The sequence below is a fragment of the Lathyrus oleraceus genome, chromosome 6 (assembly GCF_024323335.1).
Source record: "Lathyrus oleraceus cultivar Zhongwan6 chromosome 6, CAAS_Psat_ZW6_1.0, whole genome shotgun sequence".
Lineage (NCBI taxonomy): Eukaryota > Viridiplantae > Streptophyta > Magnoliopsida > Fabales > Fabaceae > Lathyrus > Lathyrus oleraceus.
Genome location: NC_066584.1, coordinates 449,582,898 through 449,600,377, shown reverse-complemented (window position 1 = coordinate 449,600,377; position 17,480 = coordinate 449,582,898). Strand labels below are relative to the sequence as shown.

Below are 17,480 nucleotides of genomic sequence, written 5' to 3'. Positions count from 1 at the left end.
AAACTGGCCTGAATGCCACTTCGGTCTGGATACCAGAAAAACTGGCCAGAATGCCACTTCGGTCTGAATACCGGAAAATTGGCCTGAATGCCACTTCGGTCTGAATACCGGAAAAACTAGCCTGAATGCCACAAGTTGCATCGACCTGAATGTCGGAAACTTCTTCGATCTGAAAATCGGAAACTGGCCTGAATGCCACTTCGGTCTGGATACCGGAAACTAGCCTGAATGCCACAAGTTGCATCGACCTGAATGTCGGAAACTTCTTCGATCTGAAAATCGGAAACTTGCCTGAATGCCACTTCGGTCTGGATACCGGAAACCGGCCTGAATGCCACAAGTTGCATCGACCTGAATGTCGGAAACTTCTTCGATCTGAAAATCAGAAACTGGCCTGAATGCCACTTCGGTTTGGATACCGGAAACTGGCCTGAATGCCACAAGTTGCATCGACCTGAATGTCGGAAACTTCTTCGATCTGAAAATCGGAAATTGGCATGAATGCCACTTCGGTCTGGATACCGGAAACTGCCTGAATGCCACAAGTTGCATCGACCTGAATGTCGGAAACCTCTTCGATCTGAAAATCGGAAACTGGCCTGAATGCCACTTCGGTCTGAATACCGGAAAATACTGGCCTGAATGCCACTTCGGTCTGGATACCGGAAAATTAGCCTGAATGCCACAAGTTGCATCGACCTGAATGTCGGCAACTTCTTCGATCTGAAAATCGGAAATTGGCCTGAATGCCACTTCGGTCTGAATACCGGAAAAAACTGGCCTGAATGCCACTTCGGTCTGGATACCGAAAAATTGGCCTGAATGCCACTTCGGTCTGAATACCGGAAAAAACTGGCCTGAATGCCACTTCGGTCTGAATACCGGAAAAAAACTGGCCTGAATGCCACTTCGGTCTGGATACCGGAAAAAACTGGCCTGAATGCCACTTCGGTCTGAATACCGGAAAAAACTGGCCTGAATGCCACTTCGGTCTGAATACCAGAAAAAACTGGCATGAATGCCACTTCGGTCTGAATACCGGAAAAAACTGGCCTGAATGCCACTTCGGTCTGGATACCGGAAAACTTCATGCCTGTCAGCATCGGCAGAAATAGGGAAAATGATAATTGAGGCGGCACGTGGGCCAGCGACCCATGCTGGGGATAATAAGTCATGAACAACCTTCAGTCTGAGCACTGGAACCAATCTTCTAGCTTGTCACTTGGGATGCCGGGAATGTTTTATGCTTACATGCGTATGTTTGAATTTTTCAATGACGTAATGCTCCATGAGAATGGAAATGCTACGCGATTTAGGAGGATGCAATGCAATATGATTCTACATGCAGGGATGCGAAATGCTGGGGAAAATGCCAAGCTGAAGCAAGAAATCCCGTTGGGGAAATGATTATAATCTTCCGGACCCTGGCACTACTGTTGGAGATGCACAGCATAATGAACTATGTGGGGAAATGACCGGCCGCGCGGTGTTCTGGCAATGGCGAGATACCGAGACTCTGACTGGGGAGAGAATGACACTGAAAACCTGTTGTTGGGGAAAGCGATAGTGGTTCTGGCAACCATAATCTACGAGAGATGACTCAGCAGGGGGAGGCAAACACCGATACGGTACCGAGGTTATGCTTCCAGGAAAGAGATCATCGATCTGGGATTGAAAACATCGATCTGGCATCGAACTCCGAGGAGCAGCTGCTTCTGCTGGGAAGATACAGTCTGGCACTGTCAACTCCGCTGGGGATATACAGTCTGGCACTGTTAACTCCGCTGGGGATATACAGTCTGGCACTGTTAACTCCGCTGGGGAGTGTATAGTCTGAAACAACCGCTTGGGGAGTACAGTAGTGAGAACCTGCTGGGAATTGAAGAATCCAACACTCTGATCAGCTCTGCAGGGATAAGACACCGGATTCGTCTGTTGGCGACTTCACTGGGGAAGATATTCCCGATCATCTGCAGGGGATTTTAAGGAAATGCCCCGAGGGTATCTGTTCTGAATAGACGATCCAAAGCACTTAAAATTTACAGCAATTTTAAATGTTTATTAAGCATGTACCTGTAAAGCCCTTATGTGTCATGATGCAATGTTTATCAAAAATTCGGACGTCATTTTTGCAAACAAAACAGTAAAATGAAAACAGAGATATACTGAATAACATGATTTTATTGATTGAATGGCCTCTGAATAGGCATTTACATCAGGAAGCTATCCCTGGAAAGAGGTAATCACAAAACAAGAATTAATCTAATGGCAATGTGAAATGGATTTCTATTGGGTTCCAATTCTGCTATGACTTGCCCGTCTTCAAGATCCTCCAGGTGATCAGCCTTCTGAAAAGGTGATTAGATTGTTTTCTTCCTTTTGAAAGTTTCCAGTCATCGACACAAGATAAGATTCAGAACTAACTTAGAACGCAGTCATTCGCTTAATCCCTAACTTTTGCCTGGATCGCCCTTTCGGGTTTTCAATCCACCGGGATACCCATTTTTGCCTAAGTTGCCTTTTCAGGTTTTCAACTTACCGGGTGTACAATCTTTTCATTTTTAATCCTTAACTTTTGCCCGAACCTTTTCATTTTCTTGGTTCGTCAGGATGCCCATTTTTGCCTGGACTGTTCTTTTTACTGTCCAGCGGGTCTATCTTATGCGAAGTATTTTTTAACTGCGTCTGAGTTCACAGGGGAAGTGAAGTCTTCGCCATCCATCGTTGCGAGCATTAAGGCCCCTCCATCAAAAACATTGGTGACAATATAAGGTCCCTCATAGTTAGGAGTCCACTTGCCCCTGTGATCCGTCTGAGGAGGAAGGATCCTTTTCAACACCAGATCTCCGACTTGGAAACATCGAGGGCGCACTTTCTGGTCAAAGGCTCTCTTCATCCGAGCCTGATACAACTGCCCATGACAAATGGCTGCCATTCGCTTCTCTTCGATAAGACTCAACTCATTGAACCTTGTCCGAATCCATTCAGCTTCATCTAGCTTGACATCCAACAGGACTCTTAGAGAAGGAATCTCCACTTCAACAGGTAGAACTGCTTCCATACCATACACAAGGGAGTAAGGGGTTGCCCCGGTCGATGTACGTACTGAAGTACGGTACCCATGCAAGGCGAAGGGTAGCATCTCGTGCCAATCTTTATACGTAACAACCATCTTCTGCACAATCTTCTTTATGTTCTTATTTGCTGCCTCAACAACACCGTTCATCTTAGGACGATAGGAGGAAGAATTGTGATGCTGAATGTTGAAGTTCTGGCACAACTCCTTCATCATTTTGTTGTTGAGATTAGAACCATTATCAGTAATGATTCTTTCGGGAATCCCATAGCGACAAATGATTTCCTTCTTAATGAAACGGGCAACCACATGTCTGGTGACATTCGCGAACGACGCTGCTTCGACCCACTTGGTGAAATAGTCGATGACAACAAGGATGAAGCGATGCCCATTGGAAGCAGTCGGCTCAATCTTTCCAATCATGTCAATGCCCCACATCGCAAACGGCCACGGCGAAGACATCACATTTAGAGGATTCGGCGGTACATGCACCTTATCAACATAAATCTGGCATTTATGACACTTCCGAGCATATTTGTAACAATCAGATTCCATGGTCATCCAGTAATAACCCGCTCTTAACAATTTCTTAGCCATCGCATGTCCGCCGGCGTGAGTACCGAAGGAGCCTTCATGAACTTCCTGCATTAACATGTCCGCCTCGTGTTTGTCCACGCATCTGAGCAAAACCATGTCGAAGTTCCTCTTATACAGCACATCATCTTTGTTCAAGAAGAAACTGCCTGCCAATCTTCTCAAAGTCTTTCTGTCATTGTTGGATGCCCCTGCAGGGTACTCTTGATTCTTCAGAAAGCACTTGATATCGTGATACCAGGGCTTGTCATCGACTACCAGTTCAGCAGTAAACACATATGCGGCCCTATCAAGGCGCATAACATCGATCCTAGGAGCATGGTTCCACCGAACCACCTTGATCATGGAGGATAGAGTAGCAAGAGCATCTGCCATCTGGTTCTCATCACGAGGTATATGATACAGCTTTACTGTTGTGAAGAAAGTCAACAGTCTTCTCGTGTAATCTCTGTAGGGGACCAGAGTGGGCTGGAGAGTGTTCCAATCACCATTCACTTGATTTATCACCAGAGTTGAATCTCCGAAGATGTCCAGAGTCTTGATTCTCAAATCAATGGCTTGCTCGATACCCAAGATACAGGCCTCGTACTCAGCTTCATTATTGGTGCACTCGAAAGTCAGACGAGCGGTGAAAGGCATGTGGGCACCTTTCGGAGTAGTAATGACAGTGCCAATTCCACTTCCTTTGGCGTTGACGGCCCCATCAAATAACAAAGTCCACTTTTCGTCTGGATCAGGTCCCTCCCCAACAACCGGCTCTTCACAGTCTTTCATCTTGAGGAACATGATGTCTTCATTAGGAAAATCAAACTTCATCGGCTCATAGTCTTCAATCGGTTGTTGAGCAAGATAGTCTGACAGAATACTCCCCTTGATGGCTTTTTGGGATGTATACTAGATATCATACTCTGTCAATACCATCTGCCAACGAGCAACCCTTCCGGTGAGAGCTGGCTTCTCGAATATATACTTGACTGGATCCATCTTGGAGATCAGTAAGGTTGTGTGAGTCAGCATGTATTGTCTCAATCGCTTAGCAGCCCATGCAAGTGCACAACATGTCTTTTCAAGCATTGAGTATCTCGACTCGCAGTCTATGAATTTCTTACTCAAGTAGTAGATGGCATGTTCTTTCCTGCCTGTCTCGTCGTGTTAACCGAGAACACAACCCATAGAATTGTCAAGTACTGTCAAGTACATAATCAGCGGTCTCCCTGAGACTGGAGGCATAAGGATAGGAGGATTCTGCAAATACTCTTTTATCTTTTCAAAAGCCCTTTGACAACCGTCGTTCCACCTGATAGCCTGATCTTTCCTCAGCAATTTGAAAATTGGCTCACACGTGGCTGTTAGATGAGAGATGAACCTTGCAATGTAGTTCAACCTCCCTAAGAAACCACAGACTTGCTTCTCTGTTCTTGGCTCAGGCATTTCCTGTATTGCTTTCACTTTGTCAGGATCCACCTCAATCCCTTTTCCGCTAACAATAAAACCCAACAATTTTCCAGATCTCACCCCGAAAGTGCACTTGTTCGGATTAAGCCTCAGCTTGAATTTCCTTAACCGCTCAAACAGCTTCTGCAGATTCACCAGATGTTCTTCTTCTGTCTGAGATTTGGCAATCATATCGTCCACATAAACCTCGATTTCATGATGAATCATATCATGGAATAGAGTCACCATAGCTCGTTGATATGTTGCCCCAGCATTTTTCAGACCAAACGGCATCACCTTGTAGCAGAAGGTGCCCCATGGGGTTATGAAAGTTGTCTTCTCCATGTCTTCTGGTGCCATCTTGATTTGGTTATAGCCAGAAAAGCTATCCATGAAGGAGAATACCGAGAACTGAGCTGTATTATCCACCAAAACGTCGATGTGAGGTAATGGGAAATAATCTTTAGGGCTAGCTCTGTTCAGATCCCGGTAGTCGACACACATCCGCACCTTTCCATTCTTCTTAGGTACTGGAACGATGTTTGCAACCCATGGCGGATAATTGGTAACCGCTAGGAACCCTGCATCCAACTGTTTCTGCACTTCTTCCTTTATCTTTACAGCCATCTCTGGTCTTGTTCTTCTGAGCTTCTGCTTGACCGGAGGACAACCTTCTTTGAGAGGCAAGCGGTGTACCACGATGTCTGTGTCAAGCCCTGGCATATCCTGATAAGACCACGCGAAGACGTCAACATACTCTTGCAACAGTTCAATTAACCCTTTCTTCACATCATCTTCCAAAGCAGCCCCTATCTTGATTTATTTCTTGACTTCCTCGGTGCCAGGATTAATCACTTCAGTAGCCTCTTGATATGGTTGAATGACCCTTCCTCTTGCTTTAACAGCCTGGCAAGTTCCTCAGGGAGTTCACAGTCTTCATCACCCTCTTCTTCAGCTTGGAAGATTGGGTTTTCGAAGTCGAAGTGAGCCATAGCAGAATCGTTATCAATAGGATCCGGTGATGTGCATCTGCATGAGTGATGGTATGTGCTTATGAGTGTGAACAGTGAGTGAAAACTAAACAAAACATTGCCAAATATTTTTATTCTTTTGAAATTTTGAAAACTGCAAAAATAGAAAGACAGTGAACAAAATATTTGAATGCAAAAGACGTCCTTCATTTATGATAAACAATGCAGGTATTCACATAGATGAGCCCTACAATGAGTCATTACGCCCTGGGCGGAACGCAAGACTTGGACATGCATGAATAAACAAAGAAAAATTACTCCTCTAGAAGAGTGACTTGGATAATTTCCTCGGCAGACCAATTGTTGATGACTTCACCCGGGATCCTCGGACGCACCCAGTTGTCGATGTCACAATCACTATCCCCATCTTCATCGTTGATCGCAGAGATCTGGCCATATTGGATGACGCCAGCACTGGAGAAAGTAATCGGCCCCTGACGAGTCTGAAGTGCTGGAGTTGTAGAAGTCAGCGCTGGTTGATACCCAATCCCGAACTTATCGTCTTTCATTGGTAACTCCAACAGACGTCCCCAACCGGGAGCAACACCTGAATCCACCAAGGCTTGCGCCTGCTTGAAAGATGAGATAGGGGCTCCTGCTTTAGCCCCTTCCACCGGAGCTGCGTCCTTAATCTGAACTGACTCAAAGGCCTGACAGAGAGTCTCATGAATTTTACCTTCTACCTCTACGTACTTGAAGGTAGACAGGTTACTTACCAGTATGTCCTCCTCACCACAGACGGTGACAATTCTTCCATTGACTGGGAACTTGATCTTCTGATGCAGTGTTGAGGAGACTGCCCCAGCATTGTGGATCCAAGGACGACCCAGAAGGCAACTGTACGAGGGACTGATATCCATCACATAGAATACGGTGTTGAAGGTTTGTGATCCAATCTGAATTGGCAATTCTACCTCTCCAAACACCGACCTCTTAGAACCATCGAAGGCTCTCACCATGAGATCGGAAGGTTTCAAGATCAAACCTTCTACTTCTAACCTTGACAGGGCTCTCTTGGTAGCACATTGAGAGAGGAACCTGTATCCACCAGAACGTGAGATAACACGGTGTCTTTGCATTCCATTGAGATATGCAAAGCCTTGTTATGATTGCGTCCAGCTGGTGTTAAGTCAGAATCAGTAAAGCCCAGCCCGTTGCTTGCATGAACATTTGCAATGATCCCTTCTAGCTGGTTTACTGAGATCTCCTGAGGCACATATGCAGCATTAAGGACCTTCAGAAGTGCCTCCCTGTGTGCCTCTGAACACAACAGGAGTGAGAGAATGGATATCTTAGACGGCGTCTGAATCAACTGATCGACTACTTTGTAGTCGCTTTTCTTTATAATTCTTAAGAGCTCGTCCACATCCTTCGAGAAAGTAGGCTCTGAGCTAGTCTGGGGTGCAGAAGTGCCCTTATATACAACTTGTTTGCCTTTGGCCTTAGCCGCGGCATCAGCACTATTATTTTGGGTAACGGGTGGCGAGAATAGTCTGCCACTCCTGGTGAATCGCCCGATTCCACCAACATTATCCACTGCGGGACCTTCAACTTCGAGTTCAGACTTTTGACCCTTTTCTACCTTCAAAGGTCGTTCCACCCCATGATCGTGTGTGTATACACTCCCCCCATAATGCCACGGAATGGCCCTTTCACTTGTGAAAGGTAAAGGACCAGGGGTTGTGATCGTCTTAGCGGCCGGTCGCACTGGTGGCACTGGTTGTGCTTCTGGCACACTGATCTGATTAGTCGGGTAAAAGATGGTGATAGTAGCGACATCATAGTCATACTCGGGAATTTCATTCATTGAAACAAAAACATCCGGAACACTGGAATCAAGTTCGGTTACATCAAGATCAGACACATTGTTTGGTATATCAGCAACAACATTTGAAAAATTAAATACATCAATGGGAAATACACAATCAGCAGGAACAACATCTGTGAATTCTTCAATAGTGTCTTCAAACACCTCTTCAACAACCCCTTCAGCAAACTCTTTGGCAGACAAGTCTTCAACTTGGAGGGTACCATTGTCAAGCAAGACCTGGATACCCTGCTGCAGCTTCAAATAATCCTTACCCTGTGTAGCGCATTCCGAACAACCTTTCCCACAACCGGGGAAAACATCGGCCTTCAACAAGCATTCCTTAATTTCCAACAACGGAGTCTTCAACTTCAACACATCCTTAACAGACTTGGCTTCTTCCTCCAGCATATTAACGTTTGCACCACCATGTTGTGGCATGGGATTGTTGACGACATTAGGAGCCGGTGCAAGGCTGATAGCCTTTGAATCTATGAGGTCCTGAACTACGTGCTTAAAAGCTTTGCAGTTCTCAATGTTGTGGCCAGGTGCCCCAGAGTGGAAGCTACACCTAGCATTGGCATCGTAACCCACCGGAAGTCTACCAACCGGAGGAGCCAGAGTGCGTAGCTGCACAAGTTGTAGCTGTTGAAGACTAGCAAGCAGTTGAGCGCACGACATTGGAAGAGTGTCGAAACGCCGGTCCATCATCCTCTGCCTCTGTTGATAGGTGGGTCTGTTACCTGGTTGTTGTTGTTGTTGATACTGAGCTGGCTGACGTTGTGGTTGTTGTTGTTGTAGTGGTGCTGTAGCTGGAATGGTCACAGCCGCAACATACGGTCGCTGATGATAGTTTTGAAAATTATTCCTCCGATTTTGATATGAAGACATAGAATTCACACCCCCTCCCTCTGCTTCTGTACTCCCATAAACGGCTTCTTTACTCCTGATGAGGATCCACCTCCATTGTGGCTCTTGTAGGTCTTCAGGTAATTTTCTACCCTCTCTCCGGTAGAGACCACATCAGCAAAGTTGGAGGCATTGCAACCCACCAGACGCTCCAGGTAAGGTCCAGGCAACGTATTCATGAACATGTTGGCCATCTCCTTTTCCAACATGGGAGGTTGAACACGGGAAGCTGTCTCCCTCCAGCGTTGAGCGTATTCCCTGAAGCACTCATTGCTTTTAAGAGACAGGTTCTGGAGTTGAGTTCTGTCCAGGGCCATGTCTGCATTATACTGGTATTATTTCACAAAAGCCTCCGCCAAATCCCTCCAGCAACGGATATGGGCTTTATCCAACCTCATGTACCATTCCAGGGATGCCCCAGCTAGGCTGTCCTGGAAGAAGTACATGAGTAGCTTCTTGTCATCAGAGTATGCAACCATCTTTCGGAAGTAAGCTTGCACATGGGTCTTCGGGCAAGAGCTACCATTGTACTTGTCGAAGATTGGGACTTTGAACTTTGGTGGGACCCTCACGCCTGGGACCAATCCCAAGTCAGAAACATCTACCCCCAGGGGATTTTGTCCTTCTACCGCCTTCAGCCTCTCCTTTAATCTCCTGAACATGGGATCCATGCCATGGCCCATGCCAAAGTCTTCTGGCAGCAAGAACTGATCATCTTGATCATCGTGGATGGGTTGTTGATCAAGGTTGTTATGTGGGATCGGGACAGGCCCCGGTCCATTAACCTCTGCAATTGGAGGATCAGTCACGACCTCTGGTTGAGTAGTTGCGGGATTCCTTTGTATCATTTGTCTAATCTCTTGCTGTCCTTGCGCTACTCCCTGAACCACGTCCATGAACTGGTTCATGCAGACCCTCATCTCAGCAAGTTCTGCTTGTAGACCCTCCATTGCTTTCTGCTGGTTTCTGCGGGTACCGTACCGGTGAATTCCTGAATCAGCTATCCTGCTAATGGAACACCCCACAAAATGAGAACACCGCGACGGTACCTGTTATGCAAGACATGCTATGGATATGCAAATGTAATGACATGTTTATCAATTCCAAAAGGTATTCTAACCCTTTGATTCCAGTCTCTCGTCAGATAAAAAGTGTAAGAAAAACCCCGACCAGAATCAAGAAGAAGATATCAGCCCCTGGGAATAGATAAACATGTGTTGAATGATTTGAATGCAAAATGATGTGATGCAATGCAGTGACATGGAAATCGGGACTGCTGTATCCGCTTGAACATCTGTCGGGTTGCACTGTCTGAAGAGAAACCCACTGAGGAATATAATACAAGACCAAAACTCTGCTCCAGAAAACCGGGTTGGTTGGAGGTTAAGGTTCCCTGAATTTAGCCCGCCCCTCACTGGTAGGTTCTAAGAACAGAAGTTTGTCAGCTTCAGCCCTTCAGTCGAGAATAATACGTTTACCACTGAAGGTTTGGCATTATTTCGGGATAAAAGACCTCCACTGACTCCCCTCAACAGGACATCCTAAAGCAAGTTCCCAGTCACGGGGTCCTCGGATTGAGCAGCGAGAATGCGCCCACCAGAGCTAACATAATCACGTCTCGAAGGAGAGGCCTCGACTGAGTTCTCGGGAAATGGTCACCAAAGTCGACGATTTCTACAGGAATATCTGTCGTTATGGAACACCCATAGGACAAAATATATCCAACAGAAACCTCGTCTAGAATGTGGGTCTCATGAACGACTTAACGTAGCAACATACCATGCAAGCCTCATGACTATCCACTCTAACACCTATGTGTACACTCAAGCCTGGGTAGTGGGCTTATCTCTCATAGACCAATCCCAACCCAACAAACAGTCAACCCACAGAACCCACAGATACAACAAACATATGTACACGAATGCAATAAGGTAAAGCAGGTAAATGCTGAAAATAAATAACTGTACAAAAGAATAAACACCCAACAAACAAGAAACCTACAAAAGCTAGGAGGGACTCGCTTAGGGAAACCGGGTCCCCAGCAGAGTCGCCAGCTGTCGCAGCCTGAAAAATACAGTGGTGCGAAAAAACAACCGGCGAAAGAAGGAATGACAGAAGAGTCGCCACCGTGCGTTATTTATCCCAAAGGAGGGAAAGGAAACGCTCGAAGTAAACCTGGAGAAAGGAAAGGAAAAGACAAGGTCTCGCAACCAAATCTTGGGTTCGGGAGTCGATTATGCGAAGGGAAGGTATTAGCACCCCTACGCATCCGTAGTACTCTACGGGATCCACTCTTGTTGTTTCTTGTCTAAAAGGGTGTGTGTTTATCTAATGTACTATTTACTAAAAGAAAGGGTCAAAGGAAATGACTCGCACGGATGTCGCATCCATTGCATACGTATCTCACCTGAATATGAGAATCAGAGTCTTCGTAGCTCGGTTACCTAAGGGTTAAGGATAAGTGTGCTCGCTAAGACGTCGCGTCTTATGCCTACGTATCTCATCGGGAATGAGAATCAGAGCAAAACGTAGTTCAGCTAACTACGGGAACAAGGGTCTCGATTGCAACTAGGGCAAGAGAAAAGGAAAGTCTCGATCGCAACGAGGGCGAGAGAAAGGATCGCAACGAGGGAGAAAGCAAACAAGGATTAGTAGTTAGTTGTTAGTCAAACTCGGCAAGACATCGCATCTTGTGCCTACGTATCTCATCTGAACATGAGAATCAGAGTTGCTGTAGTTCGGCTACATAGGGACGCCAAACAAAACACACGCAGGAAACCGACTGCCAATCGCTGGACTTATGTCAGACTCCACACAAACAGGCAAACATGGAAACCGAATGCCAATCGCTGGACTTACATCGGACTCCGAACCAACAAACACACACAGGAAACCAACTGCCAATCGCTGGACTTATGTCAGACTCCTACACACACAAAGGGTTTAACCGGACGCTGAATCGTCAGAAGCAACAACAAAGTTGAACAAACAAGCTAACAGGGAGTCTGGTACTCGAGCCTGCTAACTGTCAAGCAAACGCACACAAAAAAAGGAAAAGAGTGAACATACAAACTAATAGGGAGTCGGGAACTCGAGCCTGATAGCTGTCAAATAAAACACACTCAAAAAAAAGAAAAGGGTGCCCGGAGAGATCTCGTACGACCTCCTGCCTACGTACCTCATCTGGTATGAGGATTAGAGCAACGTAGTTCCCCTACATAGGGATTGCCATCTGAACATGGACTTACAAAGGGGGACACCAGTTGTGTCAAAGGAGAGTGGGCAATGTATTCACGTCCTAGCAATAGGTGTCGCAGCTCGCTGAATAGAGTCTTAGGCAGTTACCTCTTTGCAATAGAACGGACTACATGCCACAAGATCGGAGACGCTCGGAAAGGTCTAAAAGAAATGGGGAAGCCCTGCCCTAGAGTTGTCATGTAATGTGTACTTAAGTGTTTAGGATTTACAAATGAGAATATCTACCTAACGTTATCATACAAAAGAATATGGGGATTCTACCTATGTTATCATACAAAGGGTTCTATCTAATGGGTGCTACCTAATCGGAACAAGAATTGACGAGTGGAGTAAGGAGAGGGGTTAGGGATAAGGGTAGATGGCGATGCATGAAGCAATCGACTTACAAGGTTGATGGCGATGCATAAAGCAATCGACTTACAAGGTTGATGGCGATGCATAAAGCAATCGACTTACAAAAGGGTGGATGAATACGTGCTGGTTCTGTTAGGTTTTGAAAAGTGATTACTCGACATTGGATCGAGGTTTTGATCTTGCTTTGAAATGGTTATCGAATGTTCATTTTAATTCTTGTATTAACAGATGAATAAAGAATGAAAGAATAAATATTATACATTTCATGGGAGAGGGATACATTTGTTATGAATGGGGATTCAAAGTATTGGAATAATTAAATCGGGTCCAAACAACAGATGATGCGAAATATGAGTGTAAGTGCAAGAGAGCCGGCTCATTGTAAGAAAGCCCAAGAGTAAGCTATGTGAGGTTGATGGCGACGCTTAAAAAGCAATCGACTTACAAGGGTGTGGAAAAATGGACTCGATATTAAATCGAGAAAAATATGATTTTTATAGTTTAAAAATGGTTTTGAATGAATGAAGAAATTAAAAGACAACAAATCTATGTTATGATAATGAAACTATGAAAATAATAAAGCATAAACATAACCAAAAAATGTTAAAAGAAATAAAATAGCTAAAAGAAATAAAATGCCAAAAAAATGCTATACATGAGTATTGAACCCACCCCACTCAAGACTATGATACTACCCTTCTCCACCAGACCACTCATGGTTAGTTGCTATTCACAGTGCTAAATTAGATATATAAACTAAGGTAGAATAAAAATAGAATTAAAATAAAAAATATTAATAAAAAAAAGGAAATACTAAACATATTAAACATTTTTTATGGTTTTTGCTTAACTTTGTTTAAAATAAATTAAAAAAAAAAGAAAAAAAAAAGAAAAGAAATGGAAACAGAGTAGCGGACTCGTTCTCTCCCTCGCTCTCTCCTCAATCTCACAAACTCACTCTTTCCACCCAACGAAGTCTTCGTACGAAACTCTCTTCTCTCGTCCCTCTTACGAAATCGCTCGTAATCATCTCTCAAGCCTTTCTCTCGAAGTCTTTCTACCTCAAAATCGCTCATCAACGAACCCTCTCACGCTCTCAAACTCAAAGAATCACTCTCTCTCAACTCTCACGATATCTCCATTAACAAGCATATGAAAAGGATAAAAGGAAGAAAGGAGAAGTTCTTACAAAGCCTCACGGCGGTGGTGAAAGGCGTGAAGAAGCTGGCAATCCAGGTAATCGATTTTGGGACTTCAGGTTTTTTGTTTGAGATTTTCCGCCTCCGATTTTTCGTTGTTCCCCCAAAATCCCCCCTTACTGATTCTCTTCCCTATTTATATTTCTGCAACTAGGGTTTCAAATTGGTGCCCTTGTGTTCAAAAGCGTATCTCTGTAAAATCCTCTTTGATGTTCTCAGTTTGGATGGGCTTGTTTAATGCTAAAACCGGAAACGGTATTCTGAACCCACTTTTTCTTCTTCATTTTTGTCTCTATGCCAAATTGGGATATTTTCTTGAATTACTGCCTTTGCTAATTACCTTATTCTTTTTACTGCAGTGACCTTTTTTGTCAGAAAACTCAGTTGGTTTGTGAATGAGGACTCAAAAGGTTGATGGTTCTTTGGCTGTAGCAGGTAACCTTAGAGCTAGGATTAAACCAATTGAATTAGATGCAACCTATTGAACTGGTCATAGCCATTACAAGCTTAACATGTACATCCTTTCCTTTGATTAATTCTCATGACTCCACTAATTATTCATGCTCTTTTTCCACTGCAGACTTTGATGTCCACTGAATCCACTTCATGGGACAAATTGGTCATGGCCTGTGATGCGCTTGGTTAGGAAATTCAATGGCTAGCACTTGTGCACACTGAGTTGGTAGGTCTTGTAAACCATGCCCTGTTACATTGCATTGATTTGCTGTTCATTTGGTATGCTCATATCCTGTTAATGCAGGCTGTGGTTGATGTTCCATAGGTCCCACTTGCCTTCTTTTGCTGTAGCACATGCCTGAATTGATGGCTTTGGAGGTTTGGCAATTTGCTTCAGCTGACTGTTTTCAACAAGAACTTAAATGCAGCTGCTATGCCTTGGCTTAATGATGAGCAGGGGTACTGCAGGATGATGCTTGCAAAACATTTCATGAGTTCTGGTTTGAGGAGCCTTCTGCTTCACAAACTCAGGTCTTTGAAGATGGTAGTACTGTTCCACTAGAGGTGGCTAAGAAAACTGAGCAAACCGTTGAAATGCTGAAGAGATTGCCAAATAATCAGCTTCTTGTAACTATAATAAAGCGCAACTTGACTCTTGATTTTTTTACCGCAATCTGCAAAAGCAATTGGGGTCAACCCATCGTCCCTTGTAACAGTGCATAAGCGTTGCGAGTTGATGTGCAAATGCTTGCTGGAGAAGATTTTGCAGGTGGATAAAATGAACAATAATGAAATGGAGAAGCATGCACTACCATATGTGCTAGTCTTGCATGCATTTTGTCTTGTGGACCCAACTCTCTGTGCACCAGCTTCTAACCCTTCCCAGTATGTCATTACTTTGCAGCCATATCTGAAGACTCAGGTTGACAATAGCATGGTCGCACAGCTACTTGAGAGTATAACATTTATAATTGATGTTGTGTTGCCATTGCTGCGTAAGTTACCTCTCAGTATTGTGGATGAACTTGAACAAGATTTGAAGCAGATGATTCTTCGACGCTCTTTCTTGACAGTTGTCCATGCTTGTATCAAATGCCTTCGCAGTATGAGTAAGATTGCTGGAAAGGGGGCAGATGTAATTGAGCATCTTATCCAGGTCTTCTTCAAATGTTTGGATACCCAGGCAATTGTAAACAAACAGCAAGTTGGGCGATCTCTCTTCTGTATCGGCTTACTTATTCGTTATGGCAACTGTTTGCTAACAAGCTCTGGTAATAAACTTGTTGATGTCAGAAGGAGCCTCAGCTTGTTTATGAAGTATCTTGCCGTGGATGATTATTCTCTTAAGGTTAGATCATTGCAGGCACTAGGATATGTTCTAATTGCAAGGCCTGAATTTATGTTAGAACATGACATTGGAAAGATACTGGAGGAAACACTGTCTTCTCATGCTGATGCTCGGCTTAAGATTCAAGCATTGCAAAACATGTTCGAGTATCTTCTTGACGCTGAAAGCAAAATGGAAGCAGAAGTTGATGATAATGTACCTGGTCACTCGGTCAGAGCTGGGCAGAGTGTACCTGTTGCTGCCGGGGCTGGAGATACAAACATATGTGGGGGTATTGTTCAGTTGTACTGGGACAATATTTTGGGCCGATGTTTGGATTGTGATGAACAAGTTCGACAATCAGCCTTGAAGATTGTTGAAATTGTGCTGCGCCAAGGTCTTGTTCATCCCATCACCTGTATTCCATATCTTATAGCACTTGAAACAGATCCTCTGGAGTCAAATTCAAAATTGGCTCATCATCTCCTAATGAATATGAATGAGAAGTATCCTGCATTTTTTGAAAGCCGCTTGGGTGATGGACTTCAAATGTCTTTTATGTTCATGCAAGCTATTTGTGTTATTCCTGATGAAAATGTTAACCACAAGACCCCATCTAAGATCCCTGTTTCTGGAAAAGGGAAACCTGAGTCCGACTCAATCACTCAACCAAGAGTTGGGGTTTCTCGAATATACAAGCTCATCCGAGGGAACCGGATGTCGAGGAATGAATTTATGTCCTCAATAGTGCGAAAATTTGATAATCCAAAATGGAACAAATTTGTAATAGCTTTCTTAACGTACTGCACAGAGGTTCTTGCCTTGCTCCCATTCATTGCACCTGATGAACCACTTTATTTAATCTATGCTATCAATAGAGTAGTTCAGGTTAGGGCTGGTCAACTGGAGGCGAACTTCAAAGCCTGGTGTTCAAGCTTATTACGGAGTGAGGGTGACGTTACACCTCATGGGAATGGAATGCATCAACAAGCGCCAAATGAACCTATTCATTCAACCCAAGTTATGTCAACGGACTTAAATGGTACATTTCAGCAAAGTGTAGATGTTCAGCCCAACCTCGATGACATGAAGAATAGGATGAGGGCCAATAGAAAAGGGTTTTGGGTGAATTTGGGTTGACTTTGGTCAAAGTTGACCAAAAAGTCAACTGTTGACCAAAGTCAACAATTGGTCAAAAATGTCAAATTTTGTATTTTCTTGTGTGGAATCGAATGTAATGGCTTAAAATGACATGAAATGGATTGAAATGGTTTGAAATTTGTTTTTTTACAATTGGTTTATTTTATGACTTGAATGCTTGACTTTGAAAAGAACATGACTTGACTGATAGTATGTGTTAACAAGGCCATGAACTGAGGGCATAAGATTAGGATTTGAAAGGGATATTCATGAATCAAGTGGCATGATTGACAATTGGCTTGTGACACAAGAAGGTTGGTTGTTTGGATGACCAAGACCATATGTGCATTAACAATCACATGAACAACACCATGACTTTGGACCAAGACCAATCCTCATATAAAAACATAAAAAATTTAGGACCAAAATCGGGGTATGACACTGATGACCGGCACGACGTGCAGGCTTCCTCTGAGTAGAGGGTCTTCTGTGTTTGGGATGGGATTGCACAGCATGTGCTTCCCCATCCTTCCTCTTAAACGCCCCATATCGTTTAGAAGAAGAGCTCTCATCTTTCGCCAATCGTCCCTCACGGACACCCTCCTCAAGACGCATCCCCATGTTCACCATCTCGGTGAAATCAGAGGGAGCGCTTGCTACCATCCACTCATAATAGAATGAGCCAAGAGTCTTCAAAAAGATCTTGGTCATTTCTTTCTCCTCTAGCGGCGGAGTAATCTGAGCTGCCAGCTCTCGCCATCTCTGGGCGTACTCCTTGAAGGTTTCCTTGTCCTTCTGCGACATGGACCTGAGTTGATCTCGTTCAGGCGCCATATCGACGTTATACTTATACTGCTTGACGAAGGCTTCGTCAAGGTCGTTGAAGGATCTGATA

At 44.3% G+C, this 17,480-nt stretch overlaps 1 pseudogene; it reads left to right on the top strand.

Annotated features, from left to right (window-relative positions):
* The first annotated feature begins 14,057 nt into the window (after nucleotides 1–14,057).
* LOC127096191 (sister chromatid cohesion protein SCC2-like) lies at nucleotides 14,058–16,585 on the top strand (annotated as a pseudogene).
* The last annotated feature ends 895 nt before the right edge of the window (nucleotides 16,586–17,480 follow it).